The sequence below is a fragment of the Salmo trutta genome, chromosome 31 (assembly GCF_901001165.1).
Source record: "Salmo trutta chromosome 31, fSalTru1.1, whole genome shotgun sequence".
In the NCBI taxonomy this organism is placed as follows: domain Eukaryota; kingdom Metazoa; phylum Chordata; class Actinopteri; order Salmoniformes; family Salmonidae; genus Salmo; species Salmo trutta.
The window spans coordinates 42,299,261-42,312,429 of NC_042987.1; the positions used below are offsets into that span (position 1 = coordinate 42,299,261).

Here is a 13,169-nt window from a genome sequence, read left to right on the forward strand (position 1 = left end):
ATCCCCCTCCTCTCCCCTGAAACTATTCCCCAGGTCGTTGCTGTAAATGAGAATGTGTTCTCAGCCAACTTACCTGGTAAAATAACGGTAAAATAAATAAATAAATAAAATACCATAACCCATACTATAACCCCACCCCCACCATGGGGCACTCTGTTCACAACGTTGACATCTGCAAACCGCTCGCCCACACGACGCCAGACGCGCCCTGTCTGCCAGCTGCCCAATACAGTTGAAACCGGGATTCCTCCGTGAAGAGCACACTTCTCCAGCGTGCCAGTGGCCATCGAAGGTGAGCATTTGCCCACTGCTGTTGGTGACGAAGGAGGTGAGGACCTGGTGAGGACCACGAGCACGCAGATGAGCTTCCCTGAGACGGTTTCAAACAGTTTGTGAAGAAATGTATTTGGTTGTGCAAACCCACAGTTTCATCAGCTGTCTGGGAGGCTAGTCTCAGACGATCCCGCAGGTGAAGAAGGCCTTCCCTGTAGCTCAGTTGGTAGAGCATGGTGTTTGCAACACCAGGGTTGAGGGTTCGATTCCCACGGGGGGGGCAGCACAGAATAATGTATGAAATGAAATGTATGCATTCGCTACTGTAAGTCGCTCTGGATAAGAGCGTCTGCTAAATGACTAAAATGTAAAATGAAGAAGCCGAATGTGGAGGTCCTGGGCTGTTGTGGTTACACATGGTCTGTGGTTGTAAGGCCGGTTGGACGTACTGCCAAATTTGTAAAAAACTATGTTGGAGGCGGCTTTTGGTAGAGAAATTAACATTTAATTTTCTGGCAAAAGCTCTGGTGGACATTCCTGCAGTCAACATACCAATTGCACGCTCCCTCAACTTGAGACTATGGCATTGTGTTGCCTTTTATTGTCCCCTGCACAAGGTGCACATGTGTAATGATCATTCTGTTTAATCAGCTTCTTGATATGCCACACCTATCAGGTGGAAAATTAAGGAATGTCAAGGATTTAGGGCTCCCGAGTGGCGCAGCAGTCTAAAGAACTGCATCTCAGTGCTAGAGGCGTCACTACAGACCCTGGTTCAGCAGTCTAAAGAACTGCATCTCAGTGCTAGAGACGTCACTACAGACCCTGGTTCAGCAGTCTAAAGAACTGAATCTCAGTGCTAGAGGCGTCACTACAGACCCTGGTTCAGCAGTCTAAAGAACTGCATCTCAGTGCTAGTGGCGTCACTACAGACCCTGGTTTGATTCCAGGCTGCATCACATCCGGCCGTGATTGGGAGTCCTATAGGGGAGGCGCACAACTGGCCCAGCGTTGTCCGGGTAAGGGTTTGGCAGGGGTCGGCAGTCATTGTAAATAATGATTTGTTCTTAACTGATTGCCAAGTTAAATAAAGTTGAAATAAAAAAAATTGTGTACAGACTCAGAGAGAATAGACTTACTATTGAGAGATTCCACCATAGCCTGTCTTCTCTAGAGAGCCAGGTCTGAAACTGAGCTGCACTTCCTGACCACATTAGAAATACATATTTCCCACAGACACACAGAAAATTTGAAAACAAATCAAACATTGATAAACTCCCATATCTGTTAGGTGAAATACCACAGTGTGCCGTCACAGCAGCAAGATTTGTGACCTGTTGCCATGAGAACAGGGCAGCCAGTGAAGCACCAACAATGTAAATACCACCAATAGTTATGTTTATTTATCTTCCCCCACTATTCCTACTACAACTATTTCCACATTGCTAAAACACTGTACACAGTAGATAATATAAGAGCTGAAATGTCTCTTTTTTAAACCTTTTTTGAATGCAATGTTTACTGTTCAATTGTAACTGTTTTTAGTTTGTTGCTTTGTCTTCTTCGCTTTTGTTTGTTTTTTTCACTTGCTTTGGCAATAAAGCCCCTTTGAATTGAGGCGAGGGGGGTGGAGGAGGAGGAGGTGGAGGCAAGGGGGGGGGCTGGGTGGGTGGGAGGTGAAGTGCACGCTCTACTTGGCTAAACTCCCAGCTTTCACCAACACCCACACAGTCAAAACAGAATGGAGCAGAGCAGAACAGGACAAAGAAGAACAGGACCAGGACCAGGACCAGGACCAGGACCAGAACAGGACCAGAACAGGACCAGGACCAGGACCAGGACCAGGACCAGAACAGGACCAGGACCAGGACCAGAACAGGACCAGGACCAGGACCAGGACCAGGACCAGAACAGGACCAGGACCAGGACCAGGACCAGGACCAGGACCAGAACAGGACCAGGACCAGGACCAGGACCAGGACCAGGACGGAACTGAACAGAAGCCCTCTGGGAACACAGCCAGGGCAGTGGGAAGAGGAGAGGACAGGGCAGTGGGAAGAGGAGAGGACAGGGCAGTGGGAAGAGGAGAGGACAGGGCAGTGGGAAGAGGAGAGACCAGGGCAGTGGGAAGAGGAGAGGACAGGGCAGTGGGAAGAGGAGAGACCAGGGCAGTGGGAAGAGGAGAGACCAGGGCAGTGGGAAGAGGAGAGGACAGGGCAGTGGGAAGAGGAGAGGACAGGGCAGTGGGAAGAGGAGAGGACAGGGCAGTGGGAAGAGGAGAGACCAGGGCAGTGGGAAGAGGAGAGACCAGGGCAGTGGGAAGAGGAGAGACCAGGGCAGTGGGAAGAGGAGAGGACAGGGCAGTGGGAAGAGGAGAGGACAGGGCAGTGGGAAGAGGAGAGGACAGGGCAGTGGGAAGAGGAGAGACCAGGGCAGTGGGAAGAGGAGAGGACAGGGCAGTGGGAAGAGGAGAGACCAGGGCAGTGGGAAGAGGAGAGGCCAGGGCAGTGGGAAGAGGAGAGGACAGGGCAGTGGGAAGAGGAGAGACCAGGGCAGTGGGAAGAGGAGAGGACAGGGCAGTGGGAAGAGGAGAGGACAGGGCAGTGGGAAGAGGAGAGGACAGGGCAGTGGGAAGAGGAGAGGCCAGGGCAGTGGGAAGAGGAGAGGACAGGGCAGTGGGAAGAGGAGAGGCCAGGGCAGTGGGAAGAGGAGAGACCAGGGCAGTGGGAAGAGGAGAGGACAGGGCAGTGGGAAGAGGAGAGACCAGGGCAGTGGGAAGAGGAGAGACCAGGGCAGTGGGAAGAGGAGAGGACAGGGCAGTGGGAAGAGGAGAGGACAGGGCAGTGGGAGGAGGAGAGGACAGGGCAGTGGGAAGAGGAGAGACCAGGGCAGTGGGAAGAGGAGAGGACAGGGCAGTGGGAAGAGGAGAGGCCAGGGCAGTGGGAGGAGGAGAGGCCAGGCCAGGGAGGGGAGGCCAGGGCAGGGCAGTATGCGGAAGGGAGGAGGGGAAGCCAGGCCAGGCCAAGAAGAGGAGGGGAAGCCAGGAGGAGGAGGGGAAGCCAGGCCAGGCCAGGAAGAGGAGGGTAAGCCAGGAGGAGGAGGAGGAGGGGAAGCCAGGCCAAGAAGATGAGGGGAAGCCAGGAGGAGGAGGGGAGGCCAGGAGGAGGAGGAGAAGGGGAGGCAAGGGCAGGATGAGGGGAAGCCAGGAGGAGGGGAGGAGGGGAGGCCACAGGGCTCGCATTTGCAATTCTGTTTTGGTTGTGTTTCAGATTATTTTGTACCCGATAGAAATTATTGGTAAATAATGTAGTGTCATTTTGGAGTCACTTTTATTGTAAACAAGAATATAATGTTTTCTATAACACTTCTACATTCATGTGGATGCTACCATGATTAGGGATAATCCTGAATGAATCATGAATAAAGAAGAGTGAGAAAGTTACAAAGGGTCAAAGATCATACCCACAAGTTACAGAGGGTCAAAGATCATACCCACGAGTTACAGAGGGTCAAAGATCATACCCACGAGTTACAGAGGGTCAAAGATCATACCCACAAGTTACAGGGGGTCAAAGATCATACCCACGAGTTACAGGTTCAAAGATCATACCCACGAGTTACAGGTTCAAAGATCATACCCACGAGTTACAGGGTCAAAGATCATACCCACAAGTTACAGGGGGTCAAAGATCATACCCACAAGTTACAGGTTCAAAGATCATACCCACGAGTTACAGGTTCAAAGATCATACCCACGAGTTACAGGGTCAAAGATCATACCCACAAGTTACAGAGGGTCAAAGATCATACCCACGAGTTACAGAGGGTCAAAGATCATACCCACGAGTTACAGAGGGTCAAAGATCATATTCACGAGTTACAGAGGGTCAAAGATCATACCCACGAGTTACAGAGGGTCAAAGATCATACCCACAAGTTACAGAGGGTCAAAGATCATACCCACGAGTTACAGAGGGTCAAAGATCATACCCACGAGTTACAGAGGGTCAAAGATCATACCCACAAGTTACAGGGGGTCAAAGATCATACCCACGAGTTACAGGTTCAAAGATCATACCCACGAGTTACAGGTTCAAAGATCATACCCACGAGTTACAGGGTCAAAGATCATACCCACAAGTTACAGGGGGTCAAAGATCATACCCACAAGTTACAGGTTCAAAGATCATACCCACGAGTTACAGGTTCAAAGATCATACCCACGAGTTACAGGGTCAAAGATCATACCCACAAGTTACAGAGGGTCAAAGATCATACCCACGAGTTACAGAGGGTCAAAGATCATACCCACGAGTTACAGAGGGTCAAAGATCATATTCACGAGTTACAGAGGGTCAAAGATCATACCCACGAGTTACAGAGGGTCAAAGATCATACCCACAAGACATTCTACCCTCCTGTGTTATTGGTCATTGAGAGGACAGCATGTCTTCGGACAGCACTGTTCATTCTCAGTCTTTACGTCTTTTACAGGTGAAGAGAGGACCATGTACATGAAAACCAATTACAACTGAATATAGGGTCGTTCCATTTCATTTCAATTGCTTTTTCACCACACCCCTTTCGATTTGAATGGCACTTTGTAGGATGGGGCGGTATACCGGGGTAGTATACCGGGGCAGTATACCGGGGCGGTATACCGGGGCGGTATGCCGGGGCGGTATGCCGGGGCGGTATGCCGGGGCGGTATACCGGGGCGGTATACCGGGCTGGTATACCATGGAAATATACCGGGGCAGTATACCGGGGTAGTATGCCGGGGTAGTATACCGGGGAAGTATACCGGGTTAGTATACCGGGGTAGTATGCCGGGGTGGTATTATGGGGTAGTATACCGGGGTAGTATACCGGGGTAGTATGCTGGGGTATTAACCGGGGTAGTATACTGGGGTAGTATTATGGGGTAGTATACTGGGGTAGTATTATGGGGTAGTATACTGGGGTAGTATTATGGGGTAGTATACTGGGGTAGTATTATGGGGTTGTATACCGGGGCAGTATTATGGGGTAGTATACCGGGGTAGTATTATGGGGTAGTATACCGGGGTAGTATACTGGGGTAGTATTATGGGGTAGTATTATGGGGTAGTATACCGGGGGAGTATACTGGGGTAGTATTATGGGGTAGTATACCGGGGCAGTATACCGGGGTAGTATACCGGGGCAGTATACCGGGGTAGTATTTAGAAATAGCCATGGGATGGTTTTTCAATACCATCAATACCTTTGAAACGATTTCTTTTAAGTTTTAAACACACTAATATTTGTAGACATTTTTTAAAGTAAATTCCTGCAGTTAACTTGTGCAATGTGTTAAGCGATGAAGCAGATTACATTGTTATTTCACAGGTCCTGTTATTTGACATTATGAAGCTTACCGAGTTTCTCAGCACAGTGGTTCCAGTCACGTGTTTGTTTGTAAATAGCACAACAAGGGGAAGCGGGAACAGGGGAGTCCAGCTGTGTGGCTGCCCTAACCCCATGTGGGAAAGGGGGATACACCTTATTCCCCTATAGAGTACAACTAGTGACCCAGGCCTCTGTGTGGCTGCCCTAACCCCGTGTGGGAAAGGGGGATACACCTTATTCCCCTATAGAGTACAACTAGTGACCCAGGCCTCTGTGTGGCTGCCCTAACCCCATGTGGGAAAGGGGGATACCTAGTCAGCTGTACAACTGGAATAACATGGGTCGTGTTTTATACTGAAAGTTAGTGTTTTTGTTCTTCAATAGAGTGATCAGGGACGTGCAAATCCCAAACATGCTCAATAGGTGTCTGGTGAGTGATGGCGGTGGATAAATGGCACGACAAATGTGCCTCAGGATCTCGTCACGGTATCTCTGTGCATTCAAATTGCCTTCGATAAAAAAAAGCAATTGTGTTCGTCGTCGACAGCTTACGCCTGCTCATACCATAACCCCACCGCCACCTCCACCACCACGGGGCACTCTGTTCACAACGCTGACATCAGCAAAACTCTCACCCACACGACACCATAAACGCTGCCGTCTGCCATATACCTGTTTAACTAACTGAATATACCTAAGAGTTTTTAGGAAGCTGTGCTGCTTCCTACAATGAGAAAACCATGGAATTTTAATAATGGCTAACCAATGAAATGCTGACCTCACAATATGCAGTGTTAAAATTGTCCCAGCCGAGCATTTAGATGGGAGGAAGTTCAGGAGAATCTGATCATTGATTGACTGACTGACTGCTGAAATGACCAGGGTACATGTTGGTCTGTTTGTTGACAGGGAAAACCACGGTCAGCATAATGTCTTTAGGATCATTGACCTGAGTGGAGCGACAGAGGATGCAGCTTCAGAACAACAATACATGATGATCATAAAAACGCCACTTCATGGAAAGGGATCAGGAGTGTTTCCATTGGACTAAAGAAATCAAAATCACTGGATGGATAAACACCTTTATGAAGGGGACAGGAGTGTTTCCATTGGATTAAATAGGGCTGACCCCAATTAGCCACCTAGTCGTTAGGCCGTTGGTCAACAGAGATTATTTTAGTCGAGCAGTAACAAACAAACAAACAAACAAATATGCAAATATATACTGTGTGTGTGTGTGTGTGTTGACAACAGCGCTGCTCCCCGAAGCACAAGAAGTGTGAATGTCCTGACTTATGCTGAGGTCGTATCACAGTAAATACCTGCACGGCCAATGCAGACATTAGATTGACCATGTAGCGCCCAGATGCACAATGCACGTCTCTCTCCACAATGCACGTCTCTCCCTCCACAATGCACGTCTCTCCCTCCACAATGCACGTCTCTCCCTCCACAATGCACGTCTCTCTCCACAATGCACGTCTCTCTCTCCACAATGCACGTCTCCCCCTCCACAATGCACGTCTCCCCCTCCACAATGCACGTCTCTCCCCCTCCACAATGCACGTCTCTCCCTCCACAATGCACGTCTCTCCCTCCACAATGCACGTCTCTCTCCACAATGCACGTCTCTCTCCACAATGCACGTCTCTCCCCCTCCACAATGCACGTCTCTCCCTCCACAATGCACGTCTCTCTCCCTCCACAATGCACGTCTCTCTCCCTCCACAATGCACGTCTCCCGCCACAATGCACGTCTCTCCCTCCACAATGCACGTCTCTCCCTCCACAATGCACGTCTCTCTCTCCCCACAATGCACGTCTCCCTCCACAATGCACGTCTCTCTCCCTCCACAATGCACGTCTCTCCCTCCACAATGCACGTCTCTCCCTCCACAATGCACGTCTCTCTCCCTCCACAATGCACGTCTCTCCCTCCACAATGCACGTCTCTCCCTCCACAATGCACGTCTCTCCCTCCACAATGCACGTCTCTCCCGCCAACTTGTGCACATTCATTGTTTCATAACTTCATTGATTGTTAGGTGTCTATCAATTCCCCATTACATATATCACCAGTACTACATCTACCATTAATTCATAGAACTTCTAATCTACAATGTTATTTACTTTGGTTACGGTCATTTCTCTTCATGCTTTCTATATTATTGTTCCAGTCTTCCTGTTCACATTGTCAGAGTGGACACACTGCGCTCTGCAAACAACCTGCGCTACACTTGTAAAAAAACACGTTTTGTTTTATTTAATTCCATTTACGAATTCTGTCAAATGTATTTGTCTTTTGTTTGGAGCGCTCCTGTGAATGTTGAGTAAGGACTCGCACGCATAGAAGTAGACCTATAGACTACCTGGCCTGATTACACATAGAAGTAGACCTATAGACTACCTGGTTACACATAGAAGTAGGTCTATAGACTACCTGATTACACATAGAAGTAGGCCTATAGACTACCTGATTACACATAGAAGTAGGTCTATAGACTACCTGGCCCTGATTACACATAGAAGTAAACCTATAGACTACCTGGTTACACATAGTTACACATAGAAGTAGACCTATAGACTACCAGGCCTGATTACACATAGAAGTAGACCTATAGACTACCTGATTACACATAGAAGTAGGTCTATAGACTACCTGATTACACATAGAAGTAGACCTATAGACTACCTGATTACACATAGTAGTAGGTCTATAGACTACCTGGTTACACATAGAAGTAGACCTATAGACTACCTGGCCTGATTACACATAGTAGTAGACCTATAGACTACCTGGTTACACATAGAAGTAGTCCTATAGACTACCAGGCCTGATTACACATAGAAGTAGACCTATAGACTACCTGGTTACACATAGTAGTAGGTCTATAGACTACCTGATTACACATAGAAGTAGACCTATAGACTACCTGGCCTGATTACACATAGAAGTAGTCCTATAGACTACCTGATTACACATAGACGTAGGCCTATAGACTACCTGATTACACATAGTAGGTCTATAGACTACCTGGTTACACATAGAAGTAGACCTATAGACTACCTGATTACACATAGAAGTAGACCTATAGACTACCTGATTACACATAGAAGTAGACCTATAGACTACCTGATTACACATAGAAGTAGACCTATAGACTACCTGGCCTGGTTACACATAGAAGTAGGTCTATAGACTACCTGGCCTGATTACACATAGAAGTAGACCTATAGACTACCTGGCCTGATTACACATAGAAGTAGACCTATAGACTACCAGGTTACACATAGAAGTAGACCTATAGACTACCTGATTACACATAGTAGTAGGTCTATAGACTACCTGATTACACATAGAAGTAGACCTATAGACTACCTGGTTACACATAGTAGTAGGTCTATAGACTACCTGATTACACATAGAAGTAGACCTATAGACTACCTGATTACACATAGTAGGTCTATAGACTACCTGATTACACATAGAAGTAGACCTATAGACTACCTGATTACACATAGAAGTAGACCTATAGACTACCTGATTACACATAGAAGTAGGTCTATAGACTACCTGATTACACATAGAAGTAGACCTATAGACTACCTGATTACACATAGAAGTAGACCTATAGACTACCTGATTACACATAGAAGTAGACCTATAGACTACCTGATTACACATAGAAGTAGGCCTATAGACTACCTGATTACACATAGTAGGTCTATAGACTACCTGATTACACATAGAAGTAGACCTATAGACTACCTGATTACACATAGAAGTAGACCTATAGACTACCTGATTACACATAGAAGTAGGTCTATAGACTACCTGATTACACATAGAAGTAGACCTATAGACTACCTGATTACACATAGTAGTAGGTCTATAGACTACCTGATTACACATAGAAGTAGACCTATAGACTACCTGGTTACACATAGTAGTAGGTCTATAGACTACCTGATTACACATAGAAGTAGACCTATAGACTACCTGGTTACACATAGTAGTAGGTCTATAGACTACCTGGTTACACATAGAAGTAGACCTATAGACTACCTGGCCTGATTACACATAGTAGTAGACCTATAGACTACCTGGTTACACATAGAAGTAGACCTATAGACTACCTGATTACACATAGAAGTAGGCCTATAGACTACCTGGCCTGATTACACATAGTAGGTCTATAGACTACCTGGTTACACATAGTAGTAGGCCTATAGACTACCTGGCCTGGTTACACATAGAAGTAGACCTATAGACTACCTGGTTACACATAGAAGTAGACCTATAGACTACCTGGTTACACATAGAAGTAGACCTATAGACTACCTGGTTACACATAGTAGTAGACCTATAGACTACCTGATTACACATAGTAGGTCTATAGACTACCTGATTACACATAGAAGTAGACCTATAGACTACCTGATTACACATAGTAGGTCTATAGACTACCTGGTTACACATAGAAGTAGACCTATAGACTACCTGATTACACATAGAAGTAGACCTATAGACTACCTGGCCCTGATTACACATAGAAGTAGGTCTATAGACTACCTGGTTACACATAGAAGTAGACCTATAGACTACCTGGTTACACATAGAAGTAGGTCTATAGACTACCTGGCCTGATTACACATAGAAGTAGGTCTATAGACTACCTGGTTACACATAGAAGTAGACCTATAGACTACCTGGTTACACATAGAAGTAGGTCTATAGACTACCTGGCCTGATTACACATAGAAGTAGGTCTATAGACTACCTGGTTACACATAGAAGTAGACCTATAGACTACCTGGTTACACATAGAAGTAGGTCTATAGACTACCTGGCCTGATTACACATAGAAGTAGATCTATAGACTACCTGGCCTGATTACACATAGAAGTAGACCTATAGACTACCTGGCCTGATTACACATAGTAGTAGACCTATAGACTACCTGGTTACACATAGTAGTAGACCTATAGACTACCTGATTACACATAGAAGTAGGCCTATAGACTACCTGGTTACACATAGAAGTAGACCTATAGACTACCTGATTACACATAGAAGTAGATCTATAGACTACCTGGTTACACATAGAAGTAGGCCTATAGACTACCTGGCCCTGATTACACATAGAAGTAGACCTATAGACTACCTGGCCTGGTTACACATAGAAGTAGACCTATAGACTACCTGATTACACATAGAAGTAGGCCTATAGACTACCTGGTTACACATAGAAGTAGACCTATAGACTACCTGATTACACATAGAAGTAGATCTATAGACTACCTGGTTACACATAGAAGTAGACCTATAGACTACCTGGCCCTGATTACACATAGAAGTAGACCTATAGACTACCTGGCCCTGATTACACATAGAAGTAGACCTATAGACTACCTGGCCTGGTTACACATAGAAGTAGGCCTATAGACTACCTGATTACACATAGTAGGTCTATAGACTACCTGATTACACATAGAAGTAGACCTATAGACTACCTGGCCTGGTTACACATAGAAGTAGGCCTATAGACTACCTGGTCTGCGTGCAAACCTAGGCATATAAATGTGTCCATTTGGGGATCTGATAGTGTTTCTGATTGGCTTAACGCCCCACTAATGACCTGTGGAGCTTCTCAAAAGTAATGTTTTCTTCACCTCCATCAGCAAGAAAACAGTCTGTTTTTACATCAACTGAGAATGACAATAGTTCCTCAATGTATTTGAAAGATCTTTCCAGCTCTCTCCCTGTCGATGACCACAGCGCGAAAGGGAACAATGTCATGCTCTGATCCAATGGAAACATGAAACAGGTTTATGTTACCTTCCCCAGTTTCTGTGTTGTTGTGGGTTTGTATGTGTTTATGTGTGTATTTCAGGAAATGGTTTCCTGAAGTCCAAAGCAGCTGATTGGTCGTCCCCATTGCTAATTGGAGCTCTGACCACGCCCTCTCGTTAGGGGATACAGCTGTCTTCCATTACAGACTCCTTCTCCAACTGGATAAAAGCCAGTGTTCCTCTGTTAGGAAAGTGAGAGCTTCTTGGTATGTCCTGTGTTGGTCTGTAATAGTTTTGTTGTAAGTATTTTTTTTTGGTAGCAGGTCGTGTTGACGGTTGTGTATGCCATAGGACTGTGTTTTTGCTTAGTGAAATTGTTTACTTTAAGTTTGGATTTTTCTGTTTTTGTTCCCGGGGGGGAAGGGGAAGGCAGTTTGGGAATGCATAGGCAAGAGGCCTGCGGGCATACATATACCCGCAGTATGTACTCTGTCTATGCACCCTAGGTAAGACCTGGGCGGACCATGCCCTGTATTATGGTTAGTGCACCAGGTGGTGCTGGTTAGGTAAGTAGTGGGTAGGTAGGAGAGGGGGCTCCTTAACTTTTACTTTCTTTTGCTTTGTTTCTGTCCAGACCCTTTTCCCCAAATTACCGCGTGAAGGAAATAAATTCCCTGTTAACGTTAAAATTCTCTGTCATCCTTAGTTCTTGACTTGGACTGAAATGGGTTCTGGTACTGTTTATATTACGGTGCAGGAACTCCACAATACTTTCGAGCTGATATTCTATAAGAGGAACAGGAACTCAAGCAGTAGAACATTTGAGGTGCCGGTGCTGGGCTCCGGTACTGGGCTCCGGTACTGGGCTCCGGTACTGGGCTCCGGTGCTGGGCTCCGGTGCTGGGCTCCGGTACTGGGCTCTGGTGCTCTGCTCCATTGAGCTCCTGTCCAAGTCAACCACTGCTTCTCATCCCTTGATCAAATAGCCTACAGCTGTGTCTGTCCCGAGCTCACTGGAGTGGTAAATTGAGGACCCAGAATATTTTATACAATGTTGCTAGCTCAAGCTTCGGACTGGACCAAAAGTTTACAGTTGATACAATGTATAAAGTTCGTTGCATTTATTTGGATAGAATTTTGAGATGTGAAGATGTTATTAAAAAAATGTGCATATGAAAACCATAATGGCAGAATCTGCGAAATCCGGGAGGAGCGGGAACAGAAGTTGGGTCAGGTAAATTTCTACTGTTTATCTAGACGTCGCCTTCTTCAGGCACCAAACTGAGCTTAAAGCCCCATCAGACAAGCTCAATGCATATAGTTGATTTAATTAAAACACATGGTGTGTGTGTGTATATGTATGTATATAGAAAAATACATGTTTAAAATTTGAGCAATCGATTGGTCTAAAGAATAGATTATTTTTGTTCAACCAATATCTTATTTTTTTTGTCGGGGACAGTCCAAATAGAAATAAAACATCACTAGATAAAGACATGAAGGGGACAGGAGTTTTTCCCTTCCGACTACAAGCGTCCAGACTTTCTCCACTGTCAGGTGTGTCACAAAGAGATTGTAATCTTAATGTAAAAATAAATCAGGTGTTACAACACAATGTGTTTTTCAATCACATTGTAAATGGTGGGGCAATGACTTAAGGTCACCACCTGCTCTCTCTCTCACACACACACACACCTCTCGGCAGCCAATGAAAACTGTCTCAGCCTTGTTTA

General features: G+C 46.0%; 1 protein-coding gene across 1 annotated transcript in view; it reads right to left on the reverse strand.

The window, feature by feature from the left end:
• The window catches only part of LOC115170223 (PDZ domain-containing protein GIPC1), a 52,523-nt gene that overhangs the window by 23,885 nt on the left and 15,469 nt on the right, over positions 1-13,169 (reverse strand). The window lies entirely within an intron of this gene.